Genomic DNA, 22,201 nt, shown 5'->3' with positions numbered 1-22,201 from the left:
TCCCTGGGTTCAATCTGAATTCAACCAAAAAAAAAAGGTATTTTGGAAATGAATGGGCAGTATAAAAAAGAACATTCACATTCAAGTCTCCAGTCATTTTCTTTTAAGCTTAGAGAACCCATTTAAGAAAAATGTTGTAGGTCAGAGTGGCCCATTCGTATAACCCCAGTAATTTGGGAGGCTAAGGCAGAAAGATCACAAGTTTGAGGCCAACCTAGGCAATTCAGCAAGACCCTATCTCAAAAAGGAAAAAAAAAAACATTTTTTTTTTTTTTTTTTTTTTTAATACCATGGATTGAAACTAGGGGCACTTAACCACTGATCCACATCCCCAGCCCTTTTTCATATCGTATTTAGACAGGGTCTCATTAAGTTGCTTTAGGGCCTAAGTTGCTGAGGCCAACTTTGAACTTGTAATCCTCCTGCCTCAGCCTCCCAAGCCACTGGGATTACAGGGGTGCACCACCACACCCCGCAAAAAAAGAAAAAACTTTTTAAAAGAGGGAGGGGCACTGAAGATGTAGCTCAGGGACAGAACATCCAGTATTCACACACAAAAAAAAACTTTTTAAAAGTATTTCTTTTTGAGGGATAGATATGATCAAAATTATGTTATTTGCATGTATGACTATGCCACCATGAAATCCATTATTCTGTATAATTAAAGTGCTCTAACAAAAAGGTCCAGTTAATAACTTAGGGATTTACATCATTTACCTACTATTGTAAGTGACAGACTAAGCAAACAGAAATGAGATTCCTTATTTTGAAGAAAGACATGAAAAACAAAATTTACAACAAACACTGTAAATTAAAGGCACAAATTCTAAATAAGAAAACCAATTAAATATGAGTCATTAGCTATTTTAAAATATTTTTAGGACTGGGGATATAACGCATTGTTGGAGTGCTCACCTGTGTGTACAAAGTCCTGGGGTTCAATTCCTAGCACACAAAAAAAATGGGAGTATTTTTAAATCACTTTTACTATTGTCAGCTGTTACTAATATGTACTGATAAATGTTTATAGTATCTACAAAATGTTTCCACTCCAAGCAGTTCAGGAATAGATTAAAAACAAGCAAATCACCTTTTGGTTTCACCCTGCTCCTTCCTTTTACAAGGCCCCGTAGGCTAAGTGGTGAAAACTGACTGACTAAATATCAATCCCACTTAAGAGAGAAGCTGCCCACACAGAAGCAGAAAACACTTGCTTCTTTCCCTAAGCTCAATAAAAGTTTTGAAAGAATAAGGGAAGTGGGTAGGATTAAAGATAAAAGATGCTGGACACAGTGGTACATGACTAATCCCAGCTACTAGGGAAGCTGAGTCAGGAGATCACAAATTTTGTCTGTGTGTGTGTGTGGTGCTGGGGATCGAACCCAGGCCCTGTGCTTGCAAGGCAAGTACTCTACCGACTGAGCTATCTCCCTAGCCCCAGGAGACAACAAATTCAAGGGCAGCCTCCCCAACTTAGCTAGACCCCATCTTAAAAAAAAAAAAAAAAAAAAGGCGGGGGTGGTGGTGGAGAGACAGGAGATACAGTTTAGTGATAGACCACCTCTGGATTCAATCCAATATACAGTGGGGGGTGGGAGAGTATCAAGTTTAATCTGGTGATCATGAATCCAACTAAGTCTGGCATGGTGATGCACACCTGTAATTTCAGCAAGTGGGAAGGCTGAGGCAGGAGGACTGCAGTTCAAGGTCAGTCTCAGCAATTTAGTGAGGCCCTAAACAACTGAGACACTGTCTCAAAATAAAAAATAAAAAATAAAATCAAAATAAGTAAATAAGACCTGGGCTCGGGTGTTGTTCAGTGATAAGAGAAGTTGCCTAGCACATGCACAGACCCGAGTTCAATCCCCAGCAACAACCACCACAAAAAAATAATATATATATACATATATATGCACATACACACACTCCCTACATAAAAATAAGACCAGTACAATTTCTACTCATTGAACTTAAATAAGAATGAATAAAGAGAAATCTATTTAAAATGCCTATCTCACAAGGTGCTATGGCACACACAGGGGCTCAGGAGGCTCCCAAATTCAAAGTCAGCCTCAGCAACTTAGAGAAGACCTATGGAAAGCAACAAGACCCTGTATCAAAACATAATATAAAAAAGGGCTGGGGGTGTGGCTTAGTGGTTTTGTGCTCCTGGGGTCAATACCCAGTATGAAAAAAAAGCCTATCTCAACCTTCATATACCACCTGACTTTCAGTTCTCTAAAAGAAGAAAATTCAAACTTGTTATCAGACTAAGGTACCTTCACAACTTGGCCCTACCTCTATCTACCCCTCTGAAAATTCAAGGCACTGGCCCTACAAGGCTTATTCAAAAGCCTTATATTCATGGCTTTACCTAGGTTGTTCATTAGCCTGGAATGCTCATCCAGAAACTGGTCTCAAATCTCAGGTTTAAATGCTGAAATTTCTGGAGTCACAGGACCTTGTTGGGTCTTAATTTCCTCCATAGCTTTTGCAACTACAGCACTGCTGGCACACAATAGGGAATCAATAAATTAGAGCTTTGAAAATAAAGAGGTTTCACATGAATATTTTGTCCTCTGTGCTTTCTCAATAGCTATTACCCCTTCTATAGTCTCACAGCATTTTACTGAAGTTATCATATGTCTATTTCATTTTGCCTACACATTTATAGCTAACCAATAAATTCGGGGAAGGGGGATAAAGGCCTCCTTAAAAATAATATAAATACTTTTTTTTTTTTTTTACTGTTATAGGTGTTCTCAGCATTGTCAATTCACAAACACAACATAATGTTATTTTCATGCCCCTAGTTACATGCAAGAAAATGAGGACAGTGTGAGCTAATTTATCAGTTATAAGTTTTGGGTCTCTAGTGCATACTAGTTCCAACTTCAGGGATGGGGCTGGGGATATAGCTCAGTTGGTAGAGTGCTTGCCTCACAAGCCCAAGGCCCTGGGTTCAAATCCCCAGCACCACCACCACAAAAAAAAAAAAAAAAAAAAAAAAAAAAAAAAAAAAAAAAAAAATTCCCAGCACCACAAAAAATAAAAAACAGGGAAAGGATGAGGAATATGGCTCTATAGTAGAATATTTACCTAGCAAGTTCAAGACTATAGGTTCAATTCCCAGAACCAGAGAATAAAAAATATTTGCCAGGCAAGGTGGCACATACCTTAATACCATCTGCAGCAGGAAGACCACAAGTTCTGGTAAGCCTCAGCAATTGAGCAAGGTCTTACCCAACTCAGTGAGACTCTATCTCAAAATAATAGAAGAGGGCTGGGGATGTGGATCCTCAGTTAAGCACACCTGGGTTCAATCACACTACCAAAAAAAAAAAAAAACCCATAAGATTGGGAATCACAAAGAAGTTACCAGTTATATATGGTAAAGAGATTTTAAAGTACTAATGTCAACATAAATGTTAAAAGCAAACAACCTTTTGACAGAAATACATTAGCATGCAGTTCTAGCAGAACTGCATTAGAACCTAAAGCTGAATTTATCTTTAACATATGGGTCTTTTGTTGGAGGGAGGGCAGTAGGGAGAGGGTACTAGGGGTGTCATATCACTGAGTAAAACCCCCAGTCCCTTGATTTTTTAGTTTTGTTTGGAATTGAACCCAGGGGTGCTTAACCACTGAGCCACATCTCCAGCCCTTTTTAATTTTTGAGACAGGGTCTCACGAACTTGCTGAGGCCGGCCTTGAACTTTCTGCCTCAGCTTCCTAGGCTGCTGGGATTAAAGATATGCTCCACCATGCCCTTAAGCACATTGGTTCTGAGACAGGTTTCACTTATTTTGAGACAGGGGTTTGCTCCACTGCCCAGGCTGGCCTCAATCTTGCAAATCCTCCTCCTTTAACCTCCCAAGTAGCTACAATTCAGATGTGCATCACTATGCCCAGCAATATATGGGTCTTGAATAAATCATAAAAACTATAAAACAGTTTTATGACAGTAACTCTCACATAAATGGATGAAAGAATAATATAAACTGAACTGGCAAGTAACATAACAAGTACAATATGAACTTAATATGAAGCCAACAATGGGAAGTAAGTTTCCAGTTCCAAAACCCAGTCCACCCCATTTTCCACAAAAAAGTTCAGGGGAAAAAAAATCCCCATTAAAATCTGATTTAGACCAGGCATACTCACACATGCCTATAATTCCAGCAATTTGAGAGGATGAAGCAGGAGGATTGCAAGTTCAAAGTCATCCTCAGCAACTTAGCAAGGCCCTAAGCAACTATGCCAGACCCTGTCTCAAAACAAAAAAATAAAACAGGGCTGGAGATATAGCTCTGTTGGTGGAGTGCTTGCCTCGAATGCACAAGACCCTGAGTTCAATCCCCAGCACCAGAAAAAAAATTTTTTAAATAAAATAAAACAAGCTATGTGACTTGGTGGTTAAGCACCCCTGGTTTCAATCCCTGGTACCAAAAAGAAAAAAAAAAAAAAAAATTCCAATTTAGTTGGTCCTTTAAGTATAAGTACCTTAAAGTGTGTCCTTGCCTTTCAGATATTCTGAACTTTACATCTACACATTAACATTATAGAAAACACACAGTTTGAAGCTTAAGAACACAGTGTCAGTGAAAAGCACTCTAAAGGAACCAGATTTAAGCCAAGTATAGTGGTACATGCCTGTCATCCCAGCTATTCAGGGGGCTGAAGCAGGAGGAGGATAGCAAGTTCCAGGCCAATCTCAACAATTTAGGGAGATTCTTTCTCAAAATAAAAAGGAATGGGGATGTAGTCCAGTAGTAAAGCACCCTTGGGTTCAATATCCAGTACCAAAACAAACAAACAAACAAAAGCAAGAGTTGGGGCTGTAGCTCAGGGCTAGAGTACTTACAAAGCAAGCAGGAAACCATATTTAGTCCCCAGTATTGGTGTGCGGGGGGGGGGGGGGGGGGGGGGGTAATTAATGAATTGTTAAAGTGCTTTCATTTCTCATTTAATGAATCTGCCTAAAAACTTCATTCAGGTTCTTTTTAAAGTAGCATACAGCTCATTGCAGTGAATTCCACCTTGGTTTCCTGGAATCAAATATAATTCATAACTATGTTTACTGTACACAAAGCACTCAACTAGACATTGTATTGGGCATATTACTCAGCCAAAATATTATACTTTCTACTACAAAGAAAAAAGTTATCATTGTGATTCCTCAGGACATCATGTAACAACTATCCTGTTGGTCTGTAAAAATGCTTGTTAAACCAAAAGGCAATGCTCTGGTTACTGGAGAAATCCAGATTGCCAGGATCAGCAAAACGACATTAGAAAGTTACTAGCCTCCATCCTTAAAATATCCCAGGAGAAGAAAGGGAGTGATTCAAACTGTTAGTTAGCATGTGCCCAAGGATATAACACAATAATACCCTAAGCAAAACTGCCAGATGCATTTGTATTAAGAAGTCCAACCTTGATAAAGCATCATCAGTAAGATTTTCATCCAACAGAGTGGAAAGATTCAGAAAGCAAAAGCTCAGCCATAAACTGAAAAGCACACTTAAGCATAAACTGCCCAAGTGGTGAAGAATCTGAGAGGGCCAGTAAAGCCCTCTTTTCCTTCAACCTGAGAACCAGGACAGAGTAATTTAAAAATGAGAAGAATAGGTTCCAATAGGGGCTGCTGGATAATCCGTACAATACACAGATCATTACGATAAGAAAAAGTATGAAATGCTACTGTAGAAAGGAAGAGTACCCTGGGAAACCCAGCAAGATAATAAGTTTTTAAAACCGGGGATCTTCAGTTTACATCTTAACCGGCTTTTAAAGAAAGTCGACAAACTCCCAAGACGAGGACAATTTTGGAGTCTGATATATCTCTCCCACTGATCCCTGGCATCTGCCGTCCGACAGTCGTGGAAGCGCCCAGAGACAGGCAGCTCCAATCCTATGACAGTCCTTTCTCGCTCTTCCAAGGCCACGGCAGCGCGGCGCCGGGGAGGCCGCCGGGACTCTTCGCGGCAGGGGCAGGTGTCGGCTTCAGACTCCAGCTCGCGGAGTTGGCGGAGCTGCGGCTCAGTTTCCCCTGCCCGCCGGGCGCCGTAAAGTTACGCGAAGACAACTCCTGCGGTGCAGTCGCTTCCCCACGCGGCCCGGGGGCTGCGGCCCCCTCCAGCCTGCCCTCAGCCCCGGCGGCCGCGGAGGGCGACTCGGCGAGGCCGGGAGGACGCGAGGGTCACCAGCAGTGGACAAGCCACCGGGTCGAAGCTGTACGGGCCGCGCTTCCCACCAAGTCCCAGAGCGAGCCTCCGGCGTCCCCCAGTCCAGCCCGTCACGACCCCGCACCAGGACGCCGCAGAGCCCTCACCCGCGCTCGCAACCCTCCGCCGCGCGCCGACCCCTCCCGGGGACGCAGCCCGAGCGCAGCGGCTCGACAAGTAGCCAGGCCGCGGCCCTGCGCCCCTTCCCGCCTCACCTGCACTCCGCTGCTGCGCCGTACCTCCTCGCCCGCTCCGCGCGCCCCGTCGGGGCACGCACGGACACCGGGCCGGGACTCTCCCGGTCGCGGTGACTAGGGACGCGTCGGCCGCCGCCGCCTTCTCTTCCTAGGCACAAGCCCCGGCAACCAGCAGAGGGTCGCAGTCAGCGCCCCCGCCGGGGCCAAGGGAACCTCGCCGCCTCCGCAGCCTCTACCACCAATTCCCTTCAGTCGTCCGCGCCGCCCCAAGAAAATGTCACCAGAGGCCGTTCCGCTCTGCGCCTCACTTCCGCCCGGAACCACAGAGCCTGCGCAGGTCGGCTAGAGCGGCCGCTGCGGCTGGGGCCTCTGAGGACTGGAGTAGGAGGCCAGGGGAAAGCTCGACAGCGCCATCTGGCGGGAGGGAACCTGCTCTCCTCCCGCTGCAGAGTGCTGGCGCGCTGGTGCCGGCTGCTTGGGCTTCTTTCCCACGTGCCCCCGTTCTGTACAGGCAGCTCCCTTCCAGAAACGTCTTTCCCGAGCGGGTAGAAAAGCCAATCAGTGCAAGCCAAGAACGGCGTTTTCCTTCCCGCGCGCTGCCCAGTACTCACCCCCACCCGAAGGTTTCCCTTTCGCGAAGTCTGAATCCTTGAATTACTCCAGCAGGGAGCCTGCTCCCTTCTCTACCCACTTCTCCTCGGAAGTCATCAACTCAGCTTGAGGAGACCAGGCAGTGCTCCTCTGGTGCCGTGGCACCAACATCCTGTTCAAGTTTCTTCCCGGGAACCTTGCAAGCCTTGCAGATAGCGCGCCACCTGCTGGTAGGACGGGGTACGTCAGGGAGACCCCGCTCCGCCCCCTACACGCCCCAAATTCCACCTCTGCAGAGTCACTCCTCGGATTAGCAGCTCGCCCTGGGAAGAGTGACGCAACGGCGCTGTTTGAGTTCTCCAGGCCCGTTCTGGAGGTGGGAGGGCGGGGGAGAAATTCGTTCCGGATGCGGGACCCGGAGAAAGGTGAGGCGAGCACAAGCCATTTAGAGGGTAGAGGGCTTCCGAAGGAGGAGGAGATGCGGAGCACAGCCTCACAGCTCAAGATCTTGCTTCCTGCTAGCAATGCAGAGTTCCGAAAGGGGGACAAAATAAAAAAAGACTGTAGGAGAAAATGTCAAGAGTCTTTACCGTTTGTTTTTTTTTTAATTATTATTCATATTTTTCTGCTACATTTATCATTCCTACCTTGATATTTTTGTTAATGCATTGTAATTATAAATAGTTGTGGAGTTTGTTGTGACATTCATATCTTTCCCTTTAAAATAGCTATGCTTGATTTTGATGCGGTGGCCCAGGCCTGTAATCCCAAGTACTTGGGAGGCTCAGGCAAGAAGATTCCAAGTTTGAGTCCAGCCTGAGCAATTTTGTGAGACCCTATCTCAAAAAAAAATAAATAATAAAAAATAGGGCTGGGGATATAGCTCAGTTAAGAGTGCTTGCCTCGCATGCACAAGGACCAGAGTTTGGGGTTGGGGAGATAGCTCAGTCGGTAGAGTACTTGCCTTGTAAGCACAAGGCCCTGAGTTCAATCCCCAGCACCCCAAATAAAAAGGGCACTGATGCTCAATCATAGAGCAGGCCTGGGTTTCATCCCCAGTACCCGGTGTCAGTGGATTGTGTTGGAACCTTGTGGGAGACTCCCTGGAGGAGATTGTGAAAATTCCACAACACTGGCCCCACAGCCCCTTTGACAGTCTCCCATTAGACCTGCCCCTTCAGAACCCCCATCTCACCCCAGTGAGCTGGATTTAAATATATTTTTAGCTAAGTATATTTTTTATTCACATATAATAATTGTGTTATGGGGTACAGTGTAACATTTCAAAATTAGTATGTCATGATCAGGTCAGGTAAATCGTATCTCCATCACTTCAGACACTTATCACTGTGTTGAGAACTTTCAAAATCTTTGCCACTAGCTATTTTGAGATCCTTCCCTACCACTGCCACCCCCATCACCACTGTGTATTGAATCCAGAGCCCCAGACTTTTTTTTTTTTTTTTGAGACAAGATCTAACTAAGTTACCCAGGCTGGCTCCAACTTTTTTTTCCTTGAGTACCAAGGATTGAACTCAGAGGCACTTAACTCCTGAGCCATATCCCAAGCCCTTTTTATTTTTGATTTTGAGACAGAGTCCCAGTAAGTTCCTTAGGACCTCCCTACCGTTGGTGAGACTGGCTTTGAACTTGCCATCTTCCCTGTCTTAGCCCCCTGAGCTGCTGGGATTACAGGTGTGGACCACCATGCTCAGCCTGCCCTCCAACTTTTGATCCTCCTGCTTTAGCCTCCCCATTTTCTGGGAATACCTGTTGCCTGCTCATTGGTTTCTACTACCTATTTGGAAATATTCAACTACTTGTTGTCAATCATAGTTATACTTCTGTGCTACAAAACATTAGAAGTTATTCCACCTTAGATGGGGATGTAACTCAGTGGTACCGTACTTGCCTGGCACACCTGAGGTCTTGGCTTCAATCCCCAGCACTACCACAACAATAAAAAAGAATTCATTCATTTAATCCTCATAACAACCCTATGAGTTTGAAGCTATTACTAATTCCCCAATTTGCAAAGATAGAAACTGAAGCACTGAGTGACCTGCCCAAGATGACACATTGGTAAGTGTCAGAATTGAATTCCAACATAGACAGCCCACTTTTTAAACCACAATCATGAACTGCCTTCTTGAGATTCACTAAGAACATACTACGTGCCAGTGTGTGACAGATAAATATCTTATGTGTTATTTCATGAATTTGTTCATTCATTTTCTGCTGCCTTAGTCCTCAAGGAATTTGAGAAGTTGTGGGGTAGTGACAAAGGCCCAGGCTCAGGAGAAACTGAGAAAAGAAAATAACTACAAAAATCACAGCTATAGCCAGGCTTGATGGCCCATGCCTACAATCCCAGCTACTCAGGAGCCTTAGACAGGAGGATCACAAGTTCAAGGCCAACTTTGACAATTTAGCAAAACACATTATCTCAAAAAAGGGTTGGGGATATACCTCAGCCCCTGGGTTCAATCCGCAACACTGAAAAAAAAAAAATGTTAGTCTTGAAGTGAGTAAATTCTGGACTAAACAAACATTCAGTCTTAAAAGGATTCCTTGAGTCTCACCAATGATGCAGAAATACTGAGGTAGGATCTTGATGACATTGAACCATCTTGGTTCCCTCTCCTGTTTGATACTAACATCTTAGTGCTCTTCAGTGAATAGACTGCATATTTCTGGAACTACTAAATATCCTAATTACTAATATCCCTCTTACAGTGATCCAACCCAGGACCTCACACGTGCTAGGTCCTAACACTGACCTACATCCCCAGCCCTACTACCAATTATTAAGTGAGATCGTTGCCTTCTTCTTCCTCTTCTGTGGGAACAGAAGGACCAGCCATTTGATCCTATTTCTGCCTTGGAATTGTTTCCTAGAGTTTCCTGTTCATCTAGTACTCAGCTCTTTAAGTTCCTGAAGTGTCATCTCTATCATAAAACCAGCTCTACACGGAGCTCTCCCCAGACCCCACCACCTCTGCTGCCCCCTCCTTCCCAGCTACCCACTCCGTCAAGACTCTTCTGCCCACAGATGTCCTCCGACAAAATACCCACCCCTTAACCTGTTTGTGTTGTTACTGCTGAACCATGGCAATGGTCCTCTCGACTTCTGTCAGAACCAGGTTTGTCAGAGTCACTCTTCAACAGCATTTCGTGCACCTGATGCACCATCTGTAATGGGCTGGACCTGCAGCAAGTGCCGGTTAGACATGGTGGCCTGGGCCATCAGATTCTGACTTTGTAGTCTGTTCCTTCCTCACCAAGCAGAAGTCCATGGCGATGTGCACTATAAGATGGCTGCTATTGGGCTGGGGAGATAGCTCAGTTGGTAGAGTGCTTGTCTTGCAAGCACAAGGCCCTGGGTTCAATCCCCAGCACCACAAAAAAAAGAAAATGGCTGCTATTATTAGAATCACTTTTGTTAATACGCTTATTTTATTTATTTTTATGTGGTGCTGAGGATCAAACCCAGTGTCACATACATGCTAGGCAAGCACTTTACCACTGAGCTACAACTACAGCCCATAGAACCGCTGTTTTGATTGAAAGTGGAGCCCCTCATCTCTGGACTCTGAGCCATTCTCTTCTCAGATTGCTAAAAACTGGACCACCCTCCCCTGGCCTTAGGGTAACACACACAGGCACACACGAGTGGACACACATCCACTCATTCACTCCAGTTACCCAGCCCCTGCCATAGGGCAGTGGATTCTGGGGGCATGTTGAACCTCTGCACTACAGCAGCCTCTGCACCTCAAACAAGTCACCACTTCCAGAGTTGACTTTCCTTGCTTTGCCTCACAGTGTCATTCTACAGAATTGAGCTGCATCCTGCATAATCCCAGTTACTCAGGAGGCTGAGACAGGAGGATCACAAGATTGAGACTAACTTTAGCAATTTAGCAGAACGTTGTCTCAAATAACAAGGGCTAGGGATATATCTCAACTACTGGGGTCAATCCCCAGCACTGAAAAAAAAAAAAAAAAATCACAATTGTTAGTCTTGAAGCAAGTGAATGAATGAATGTGGACTAAGTATTCAATCTTAAAAGGATTCCTTGAGACCACCCAACATCAGTCAAAGGATTCTGAGTAGTGGCAGGTCAGAGAGTGGTCAGAACCAGGTGCCCTGAAATCTGATAGATCTGAATTTGGACCTGGTTGTGCCTCACTCTGGTAGAGTAAACTTCAGGCAATTCTGTAACTTCACTGAGCCTCAGTGTCCTTGCCTATCAAACAGCTATGACCCCTAACACTCCCTTGCAGACTCTGCAGAGAGTGCAGGTACAATGAGTCACATGTGGACAGCTCCCACAATTCCTGGCTTAGAGGGAACACTGTAAGATGGGACTGTCCTGGTGGTACTGCTCCACATCACCCACCTAGGCACACAGACTCTCATTGCCCCAATACTGGGACATTTCCATCCCCAAAGGCTCATATTTTTCTTCCTTTTTTTTTTTCTACCAGGGATTGAACCCAGGGGCAATTAACCACTGAATCACATCCCCAACCATTTTTTATATTTTGTTTAGTGACAGAGTTTCACTACGTTGCTAGTTACTTAGGGCCTCACTAAATTGCTGAGGCTGGCTTTGAACTTACCATCCTCCTGTCTCAGCCTCCCAAGCTACTGGGATTACAGGCTTGTACCACTGTGCCCAGCTACAGGCTCATTTTTCCAGAGCAATAAGTTCCCTTAGAACCAGAACCAGAATGGAACAAGACAAAGAGATGTCACGAAAGTGGAGCCAGAAGGTGGTCGAGAGTGGCTGGAAAGAGCATCTCCCTGGGCTTCTCCTGTCCTCTGGGATGGATGATGGTGGCTCTGCTGTCTTGGGTAAAGTGCTCTGGGACTCAGCTCCAATGTCCTCTTTCCAATCAGTGGATCTCGCGAATTCCTGGTACATATGGAAAGTCTTTATCTTCTTCTTCCTTCTTCTTCTTCTTCTTTTTTTTATTTGTACTGGGATTGAACTCAGGGACACTTGACCACAGAGCTATATCCCCAGTCATTTTTATATTTTAATTTTGAGACAGGTTCTCACTAAGTCGCTTAAGGCCTCACTAAGTGCTGAGGCTGACCTTGAACTTGCAACCCTCCTGCCTCAGCCTCTGGAGTTGTTGGATTTACAGGCATACTTTTGCCACACCTGAAATTTCTAAAAAATAAATAAATAAATAAGTAAAAGTCTGTAATTTCTAAAAAATAAATAAGTAAATAAAGGTAAAAACAAATATAAAGGAGAGTTATAAATGAATCAACAAGTATGAATTCACCTCTCTTTTGGTTTTGCCTCTTTTTTCTTTTTTTTTTGATAGTACTGAGGATTGAAGCCAGTGCCTGTCCATGCTAGGCAAGCAATCTGCCAACTAAGCTGTACTGCTAGTGCCCACACACCTTTTTTTTTTTTTTTTTTTTGAGACAGGATCTCACTAAATTGTCCAAAGTAGCCTCAAATAAGATCCTCCTGCCTCAACTTCCTGTGAAGTTGGGATTATAGATGCAGAACACCGTAACTGGCTTCCTCTCATATATTTTAATGAAGGGATCACCCTATGTGATACTGTGCCTGACCCCTGACATCCCATCCAGACTAGCACCCAACTACCCATCACAGCACCCATGTGTTTATCTCCTAACATCCCCCCTCGTGTGTTCCCAGGGGGCATACCCTTTCTCATGCATCTGACAACCAGGGTACAGTCACACAGGACAGAGCCTCTTGTCCTGCTCTGGCCTTCACACCATGACCCCAAGAACATGGGTGGCCATCCGGTGAGTGAAGGAAATATGTTGGAGATTCAGAAACCTGCAAGGAGGAGCCAGGCACCACCACAGCAGGGGACAGAGGCGAGGCGGGAGGCAAGAGGATTGCAAGTTCTAGGTCAGCCTAGGCACCTTAGCAAGACCCTGTCTCAAAAATAAAAATGGAATGGCAGGGAATGCAGCTCAGTGGTAGTGCCCTTGCCTGATATGTATCTCTAGTACTGCAAAATAAAAGGAAAAAAAAAAAAAAAAGGAAGGAAGAAAAGAGACTCCAAGGGATTAAAAAAGAAAGAAAGAAAGAAAGAAAGAAACTCCAAGAATGTCAAAGCAAGGAGACAGTGCCAGGTGTCAAGTGGATGAGAAGCTGGTGGTGGGGACAGTGTGGGTAGACCCACCTGATTAAATGTGTCTAAAAAGGAGGAGGGGACTCTGCCCTCCTCGGCCCCTAGGTGTGCAGCACAGGACCTGGTGGAAAGGATACACTAAACTCATGATGGAGGAACACACATGCAGAGCAGCTGATTTCTTTAGGAGGCAGCAAGAGCCCCTGGGATATCTGGAGGACAAGGACCTAAGGGCCAGGCTGCCCATGGTGGAGCAGCGGAGCCAGTGTTACAGAGCTGGGACCTGCAGAGAAACTGAGGCAGAGCGAAGAATCCCCCTTCAAACCCCACTTACTGCGATCAAGTCAGAAAGATTTTAGATGTGCTGCTCAGAGTAACAGGAATGAATTATTGAAGGGCTAGGAGAAGGGGAAGGGGACTCTCTCAAGGGAAAGAAGGGGCCCTCTCAGAGAGGAAAGGGACCACATGCCTCTCCCACACTCCAGTTTTATTGGGATCCTAGAGAAGTTTTCCAGTGTCCTGCCCAGGACCACCTCTTAACTTTTGACTGGCAGCAAGGTGATGTCAGACTTTCAAATACCCACTGCCCTGACAACTTTAGGTCACTTTGGTTCATACTGACCCGTTCTAATTGGAACCGCAAATTCTTACAGATTTTGTGGTTAGGAGGAATCATCCTTATCTCCCTGAGTTTTGGAAGCTGGACTTAGCTTCCTCTTATCAACATTATTTCCGGTCTGCATTTCTCCTGCAGATTACAGGCCAGTTTGCTGAAGAATGTAACATATCCTGTCCACTTAAGCCTGGCAGGGCAGCAGGTAAATTGCTTCTTGGAAAATAAAGCATGTGGGGGTCAGCACAGTGGACCCATTTTATGGAATTATTCCCTTTATCTTGTGTTCCCTTCACTTATACCTGTCTATCCCCTAACAGGAGGAAAGAGAAGGTTGGAAGGGAAGTCTGGGGTCTGAATGTGAGCATAAAAAGTCTGGGCTTTATTTAACTAATTAATTTTTATTTCATTTTATTTGTTTGTTTGTTTGTTTATTTTTGTGCCGGACATTGAACCCAGGAACACTTAACCACTGAGCCACAGCTCCAGCCCTTTTTCATATTTTGAGACAAAGTCTCCCTGAGTTTCTTAGGGCATCCCTAAGTTGCTGAGGCTGTCTTTGAATTCGTGATCCTTCTGCCTCAGCCTCCAGAGCCGCTGGGATTACAGGTGTGTGCCAGTGGGCCCAGCTTTTATTTTATTTAAAAAAAAAATTTATGTTAATAGACCTTTATTTTATTCATTTACTTATATGTGGTGTTGAGAATTGAACCCAGTGATAGCACCCAGAAACCACTCCAGATGCGGGACTCACGCAAGAGATTTCATTAAGCGGACAGGCAGAGTGTTTGCCTGCAGGGTGAGAGAGAGAGAGAGAATCAGGGGAGCTATTCTTAAGTAGTGGGCTAATAACAACAGACCAATGGCTGGCGAAGAGGTTCTCAGGCTAAAACCCAGGTTGTAAAGTGGTGTGGGGGAGGCCGAATAATGGCAGCAGCAAAACAGCAGATCTCATGCCAACCCCCAGTGCCTCACACAAGAGTCAAGTGCTCTACCACTGAGCCACAACCCTAGCCCTTGATTTCATTTTTGATACTGGGGGTTGTGCCAAGGCCCCACGTATGCTAAGCAAGACTTCTACACAGAAGCAACCCCCACAGCCCCCAGGGCTTTCTTCTTTATTTCCAGTGCTGGACTGGGGACTGAACCGAGGCCCTTGCAGCCCAGGAGGCAAGCCCTGTACACTGAGCTACATCTGCCAGGTCCCTGAGCTTTCTTTTTTAAGCACTAGTGGAGAAGCAGCATGTGATACTTTTACTTAGACTTCCCCCTCGGCTGGGGATTGAACCCAAAAGTGCTCTACTACTGAGTCACATCCCCAGCTCTTTTTAATTTTTATTTGAGACAGGGCCTTGGTAGTTGCTGAGGTTGGCCCCCAACTTGTGATGCTCCTGCCTCAGCCTCCTAGGTATGCAGGATTACAAGTGTGTACCATAGGCAATTAGCCTTACCAAAACTTCCATCTGAGTGCCAAGGTCAAGACCAGCAGGAAAAGAGGTCCTCCCCCAGCCCACTGACAACCTGAAGAAGCAAAGGACTGCATGCTGACTACCCCAGGAGGCCAGAAGAAAAGGATAAAACTGAGGACTGGGGAAGCAGAGAATGGAAAACACTAGGAAGGAGGGAAGGGCCTTCGGCCCTGGACTGCTTCCACATGAGTAGCAGCAGGAGACACCTAGTTCAAGTTCTAGCTCCTATTCACTTTAAAGCCCTTGAACAACCAGGCCTCCACCTCCCACCTCCATCTCCAACAACTATGGTATTTAAATAAGGAAGTCAGAGGCTCTGTGGTAGAACCTAAAAATTATTTACAAGTGAACTTTATCCCAGTTGCTGGCACGTGCTTCTCACACCCTAGGAATTTCCTGATGGGAGTCTTGTGATTCATTAGAAGCCCCTTTTAACCACTTCAGTGTTGATGCTAATGAGGTGATTCTTGGAGGGTTCCCGCCAAGTTCAGAAGAGGGGAGGGTCACCAGAGGATCCCATAGCCTGCCTAGAGGGTTGGGATTTGCAGCCCCACCCTTCTCCCCCATCTCCAGCCCCAAACCTGCCTGATGGGATAGAGCAAAGGGGCTGGAGATGGAATTCAATCACCAAAGGTTAGTGATTCAGCCATGCATACCTGTGTCACGGAACTTGAATAAACTCCCCAAAAGGACAGGAATTGGGGAACTTCCTGCTGTAAACGTGGTGAGGACGTGCTGAAGTGCTGGGAGGGTGGTGTGCGTGGTGTCAGGTAGAACTTGACATGGGCAACGCCATTTTGAAATATATCCTCTGTCTTAGAACAAGAGTCACCTCTTGGGCACTCTGACTCAACCTGACCTAAACCCCAGACAATGTTCCATCACCATGCAAATAAACCCCAAACAGACCATCGCCATAAGAAAGGAAATTGTTATGGAGGACTAAATCCTGAAAACACCCAGTTCATGAAGAAGGTAACACCACAAGGACCCTTTCCTGCCTACTACCCCAGCAGTGACCTAGCCGCCCCACCACCACCCTCCACTCCCCTTTATCTACCTCAGATTGTAAGCAGAAGACGGGTCCAGTGTCTCCAGGCCCCCTCCGCAGCTTTGAATAAACCTGCGTTACCGATGGGCAGCCTCTCCTCTCCTCATTTCCGTGGTTTGCTTTTTTCCTTACAGGTGGAGCGCACATCCATACCTCATTCATCTCTTCAGTGTGGGTTCCTGAGTGGTGTCCTTTGTAATAAACTGGTAGGCCTGAGGATGTGACCCCGTGATAGAGCACTTGCCAAGTGTGCATGAAGCCCTGGGATTGATCTTCAGCACTACAAAAAATAAGTACATAAATAAAAGTATAATAAATGGGTGGGAATAAGTAAAGTGCTTCCCTGAGTTCTGGGAGAGATTGTAGGGAATTTAGCATGGACAAGGCCCTGGGTTACATTTCCAGTGCTGGGGGTAAAAAAGGTTGAATTTTCAAATTTGAGAGGACAGTCATGGAAACCCCAAGATTTACAGTCTGCCGGACATAATTATAATCTGGAGACCCTGCCTGTGGCAGGTGTGGAAGCAGGGGCAGCTTTGGGGATTGATTTGTGAAATTTGCCCTGACTGAGTAAACAGTGTCACAGCATCAGAATGATTTTTCATTTGTTTGTTTTTTGTATCAGGGATTTAATTCAGGAGACCTTTACCACTAAGCCACATCCCCAGCCATTTTTAAATTTTTGATCAAGACTTTCATGGTGGTCTGGCATTCTCTGGGATCTTCAGGTTGGCATTGTCCTCTCTATCTAGGTATTATTTAGCATGTGCCTATATTATGAAGTTTCTTAAAATACATCTCCTTTATTTTATCTAATCTGAAAATATATTGTGTAAGTGAACATTGCACATAAGCTTTAATCAAAATAAGGCAATTTTAGCTGGGCGCCGTGACACAGCCTGTAATTCCAAATACTTGGAGGCTGAGGCAGGAGGATTGCAAGTTCAAGAACAGGCTGAGCAAGACCCTGACTCAAAATAAAAGATAAAAAGGGCTGAGAGTAAAGCAGTGGCAGAGCATCCTTGGGCTCAATCCCCAGTACCGCAAAAAAAAAAAAAAAAAAAAAAAAAAAAAAAAAAAAAAAAAAAAAAAAAAATTGTCGGGGGGGATAATTTTCATAAACGAGTGATTTCACAGTAACTCTAAGATTTGTAGATTTTCCAAGAAATTTGAGAGTGACTGGCCTGGAGGAAAATCAGGTTTGAAGAATGAGTCTGATCATGGGGCTTATGGGGCTTTTAGATTTCCAGTTAGTACTCCTTCCCTTTTGCTGTCTTCTACCTGTTCTTTCTTCTATCCTGCTTCAAATGGGTGAATGGTTGACTTGTCCAGGGCCACCAGCACTAAAAAGAAGAGTTAGTTTTTCTCTTGTGCCTCCAAATTCCAAATCGTTTCTGCTACAGAATACATCTGTGGGTAGCCAGGAGTAGTGGCACATGCTATAATCCCAGTGACTTGGGAGGCCAAGGCAGGAGGATTGCCACTTCAAAGTCAGGCTTAGCAATTTAGTGAGGCCCTAAGCAAACGTAAAAAGGGCTGAGGATGTGGCTCAGTGGTTAAGTGCCCTGGGTTCCTGGGTTCTATCCCTGGGACCAAAAAAAAAAAAAAAAAATATATATATATATATATATGTTATTTATATATACATACATTTGAGGGATTTAGCAATGCCATAGCATGTGTGTGTTGTGAGGCTGGGAATTAAACTCATTATTATGTTTTATAATATGTTGATCATTTCAAAGAACTGGCATGAAAACAATTCAAGCATTCATTAAAGTACTTCAATAAACTGAAAACAGCAACAATGACCTAAAATTAAAAAGTCAAATATTTCATGTGAGCCCTCTCTTGAAGACTTGGTGCAAAGGCATCAGGCCTGGGGGAAAGAGGATGGGCTCTCCAGGAGAAGGATGAAGCAGGGGTTTACAGAGCTGGGGGAGGCAGCAGGGTGGGCGAAGGGGCCCCTAGCCAGCTGGGCAGGCCTGGAGGACCACAGGACACCAGTCAACTTTGAGAGGCCTCCTTCCCTAGAGACCCTCAGTAACCAGGAGGCCTAGAAGTGGACCTTAGAGTCGCTCTCTTATTTTGCCAAAGAGAACACCAAGGTCAAGTAATGGTATCTTTTTACTAACTTCTCTTTTTGGAGAAATATATCCCCGAAGTGTTTAGTAGAACTGCTCCTGTCTGTTAATTCTGCTTGTGGTTTATTCTGTTAGTTCGTCAAGTCACCAGAAGGGCAAAAGACCCATTTCAAAAAGGAGGCATCTCAAAAATCCCTCCCTGGGCTCACAGGGAGACCTCACCACAGGCCAGGATACACATAAAGCTGGTGGTGAGGGCTGGGGATATACCCAGTTGGTCGAGTGCTTGCTTTGCATGCACGAGGCCCTGGGTTCAATTCCTGACACCACCACCAAAATAAAAATAAAAATAAAAACTGGTGGGTGAGCTCCAAAGCTGAACCTGCTACCAGAAAGAAAACACACTCATGAAAACTTGGTATCACATTAAAGGACATTCAAAATGTATAAGGGCCAGTCCTTGCCCTCAGAGAACTATAATGAAATAGAACATTGTCTCCTAAACGAGTTGCCTTCACTCAAGGAATCCTTATCCAAGGCAAAACTATGAAATCAAAGTTTTTCCTGAGTGTATGTTTCCCCACTATGCTCAAGACCCAGCCAATACCTTCTCTTCTCATTTAAGGCCCTAGAACTTCAATCTTCTTGCCGTTCCTCCTTTCAATAACCAAACCTTCCTGGCCTATGACTCAATCTCTAAGCCTGCCAGTCTCCATATTTTAGCATTGATTTATTATGGAAACTAATTCTTACTAGAATGATAACTGACTAATATATTAGCCTCTCATGATGGAATACTTTCCTCCAACTAATACAAACACATCTCTGAAATATATCAAAGAGTGACATACAAGGTAGGAATTTCACATAACAAGACAGGTCAGCTAGGCAGAGTTAGATGTTTTTCTTAGCCAGTTTTACAGAATCCTCAAATCACAGGCTGGGCGTGGTGGCACATGCCTCTAATCCCAGCAGCTCAGGAGGCTGAGGCAGGAGGATCACAAGTTCAAAGCCAGCATCATCAATTTCAAGAGACCCTAAGTAACTTAGTGAGACCCTGTCTGTAAATAAAAATACAAAAAAAGGACTGAGGATGTGGCTCAGTGGTTAAGCACTCCAAAGTTCAATCCCCGGTGCCCCCCAAAAATCCCTCAAATCCTAACATTCTGATGGCATAGAAAGACCAGTTTAACACACAGTCCTCTGTATATTCACATTAATCCTTAATCCCAACTCTTCCAAACCTGGGAAATGCCAATTTCCAGAAACCTGGGAAATAACAAGAAGCTCTAGGATTTACAATCTAAGAAGGCAAGACTAACTTAAAAAAAAAAAAAAACAAAAACAATAAAACAGCTAAATCTGTGCTATAAATTATTAATGTCATAATAATTTAGAGACAGAAAAGATTGCTGTTGTGGGGGGAAGTTTCCCTCTATGAAGGGATAAGACTAGGGTGAAAGTGTAGATAAAGTGAGCATGGTGGTACTGCCTATAATCCCATATACTTGGGAGGCCGAGGCAGGGAGGATTGTAAGTTCGAGGCCAGCCTCAGAAAATTAGTGAGACCCTGTCTCAAAATAAAAAAATAAAATGGGCTGGGTTGTGGCTCAGTGGTAGAATGCCCTTGTGTTTAATCCCCAGTGCTGCCGAAACTAAATAAAATAACAATAGATTATAGTTAGAATCCAAATATAGAATGTTTAGGCCTTTTCAAAAAGTACTGAAAAAGTTTCCCTGGAACACTTACTTGTCCAAAAATTTTCCCAGAGACCTTTAAGACCCTATCTGAAGTCCACCTAAGGATGAGGGCTGTCGGGAGGGGCAACCATAACTCAAACTGGCCCTTTGCTGCAGGACTGCAGGAAGCTGCTCCTGTCCTGGCAGATTCTGATCCTTTCCTGTAATGATGTGTCTTCACATCTGTCCCTTCAGAGAGGTGTGTCCTCAGTCAGAAAAACTCCAGCGATGTTGTTGAACTGGAAGAGCCAGGAATGTCAAGGAAACAGTTTGTCTTCCTGGAGGCCTCAAAGACACTGCCCCCCAGCTACAAAGGGGTGGGACTGTGCATCACTGCCAAGGTTAACCATCCCTGCCTGTGGGCATATGCCAGAGACGCAGGAAAGTCACCGTGACAAGGACTTGCCCCAGCCAGTCAGCAAGCTCTTCTCACATTCTGCTTCTGAGGGACCCCAAAGTGACGGCTGTCCCCCAAATGACAGATCTCCTTCTTCTCTCCTTTTGTCCTGGTTTTCGCTCTTCTCTTTGCGGCTCAGTGCAGTTCTTCTCCTTGGTCTACTAGGAGACAGACCGCGTGGGAAGAAGAGGGAGATTCCATCCCCATCTGGTTCCCTGGGACCTTTGTTCTCACCTTGAGGGCACCAAGGACAGAGTGAGGCTAAAGAGAAGAGGGAAGGGGATGCTCATTGTTTCTAAGGCTTCCCTGGGAGAGAGGAGGTAATTAGTCAAGCCTCAGAAAGATATTGGCCTGTTGCCCTTCCTGGCACATGTTTCCTTCCTTCCTTCCTTCCTTCCTTCCTTCCTTCCTTCCTTCCTTCCTTCCTTCCTTCCTTCCTTCCTTCCTTCCTTCCTTCCCTCCCTCCCTCCCTCCCTCCCTCCCTCCCTGGAAATTGAACCCGGGGGCCCTTTACCACTGAGCTTCCTCCCAGCCCTTTTAATTTTCATTTTGAGACAAGGTGTTGTTAAACTGCCCAGGCTGGCCTTGAACTTGGGATCCTCCTGCCTCAGCATCTCAAGTAGCTGGGATAATAGGCATGTGCCACCACGCCTGACTAGTGGCATCATCCTGCAGGCTGGAGGGATCCTTCTTTCTCTGCAGAGCCCCACCTGGGGTTATTTCTGTGTGGGACTTCTTCCTCAGTCTCCCAGGGGTAGAACTTGACCTTAAGCAGCACCTCCGCTCTCTACTTTCACTGAGGGAATGTAGAATTTTATTTCCTGGGACCTTTGGTCTCTGGGAGGAAGCATCCATTCACTGAAGGGTTCCCCCCAATGCCAGGCTTGCCCCGGGCTGCTATGAGAATACATCTTCAGAATGAAAAAACATTCCCCAAATGACCACATTCCAATCAAGAAGTGAGGGAATAAAATGTTCTGAACCAGTTCAAGATTTGGCAAAATTGAGCCAGCTGTGGTGGTACATACATGTAAATCCCAGTGACTCTGCAGGCTGAGGCAGGAGGATTGCAAATTTGAGGCCAGCCTTAGCAAATTTAGCAAGACCTTAAGCAATTTAATGAGATTCTGTCCCAAAATAAATTTTTAAAAAAGGGCTGGGGATGTGACTCAGTGGTATAGTGCCCCTCAGGTTTAATCTTTGGCAAAACTGGGGGAGATGGGGAGTGAGGGCAGCATTTCAGGAACTAAACAAGGGATTCAGAACTCATTTGTAGTGAATAATCTAATCCTCTAACTCAAATATGCAAGAAATAGTACTTTCTTGGGCTGGGCATGGTGGCATATGCCTGTGATCCCAGCGGCTCAGAGGCTAAGGCAGGAGGATTGCGAGTTCAAAAACCAGCCTCAGCAACAGCAAGGCACTAAGCAACTCGGTGAGACCCTATCTCTAAATAAAATACCAAACAGAACTGGGGATGTGGCTCAGTGATCGAGTGCTCCTGAGTTCAATCCCCGGTACCCAAAAAGAAAAAAAAAAGCATTTTCTTTATTTGCTATAAATCTGTTTCTATTTATTTATGTATTTTGCAATGCTGGAAATCAAGCCCAGGTAAGTACCTGCTCTACCATTGAGTTACATCCCCAACCAAGTCAATTTAGCTTCTACTCCTAAGTTTCCTGTTGTGGGACACAATT

At 45.0% G+C, this 22,201-nt stretch overlaps 1 protein-coding gene and 1 long non-coding RNA gene across 7 annotated transcripts in view; one reads left to right on the top strand and one right to left on the bottom strand.

Moving 5' to 3' along the window:
* ARK2N (arkadia (RNF111) N-terminal like PKA signaling regulator 2N) overlaps nucleotides 1-7,177 on the bottom strand; it is an 88,470-nt gene extending 81,293 nt beyond the window's left edge. For 2 of the 6 annotated variants that reach the window (XM_079108797.1, XM_079108795.1), the window contains exon 1: nucleotides 6,443-7,004. The gene's annotated coding sequence lies outside the window, so the exon portion shown is untranslated. Of the gene's footprint in view, nucleotides 1-3,176; nucleotides 3,201-3,243; nucleotides 3,329-6,442; nucleotides 7,005-7,035 lie in introns of those variants that run through there. The other 4 variants (XM_079108796.1, XM_079108799.1, XM_079108800.1 and 1 more) reach the window with 4 other exon arrangements.
* Nucleotides 7,178-7,334: 157 nt separating this feature from the next.
* Nucleotides 7,335-16,567, top strand: LOC306642952. The gene is made up of 3 exons (XR_013758734.1): nucleotides 7,335-7,440; nucleotides 13,905-13,968; nucleotides 16,418-16,567. It is a non-coding gene; the product is annotated as an uncharacterized lncRNA (long non-coding RNA).
* The last annotated feature ends 5,634 nt before the right edge of the window (nucleotides 16,568-22,201 follow it).

This window comes from Sciurus vulgaris (genome assembly GCF_902686455.1).
Source record: "Sciurus vulgaris genome assembly, chromosome: 13".
Lineage (NCBI taxonomy): Eukaryota > Metazoa > Chordata > Mammalia > Rodentia > Sciuridae > Sciurus > Sciurus vulgaris.
Note: the sequence above shows the minus strand (reverse complement) of the source record. Positions and strands in the feature narration are given on the sequence as shown.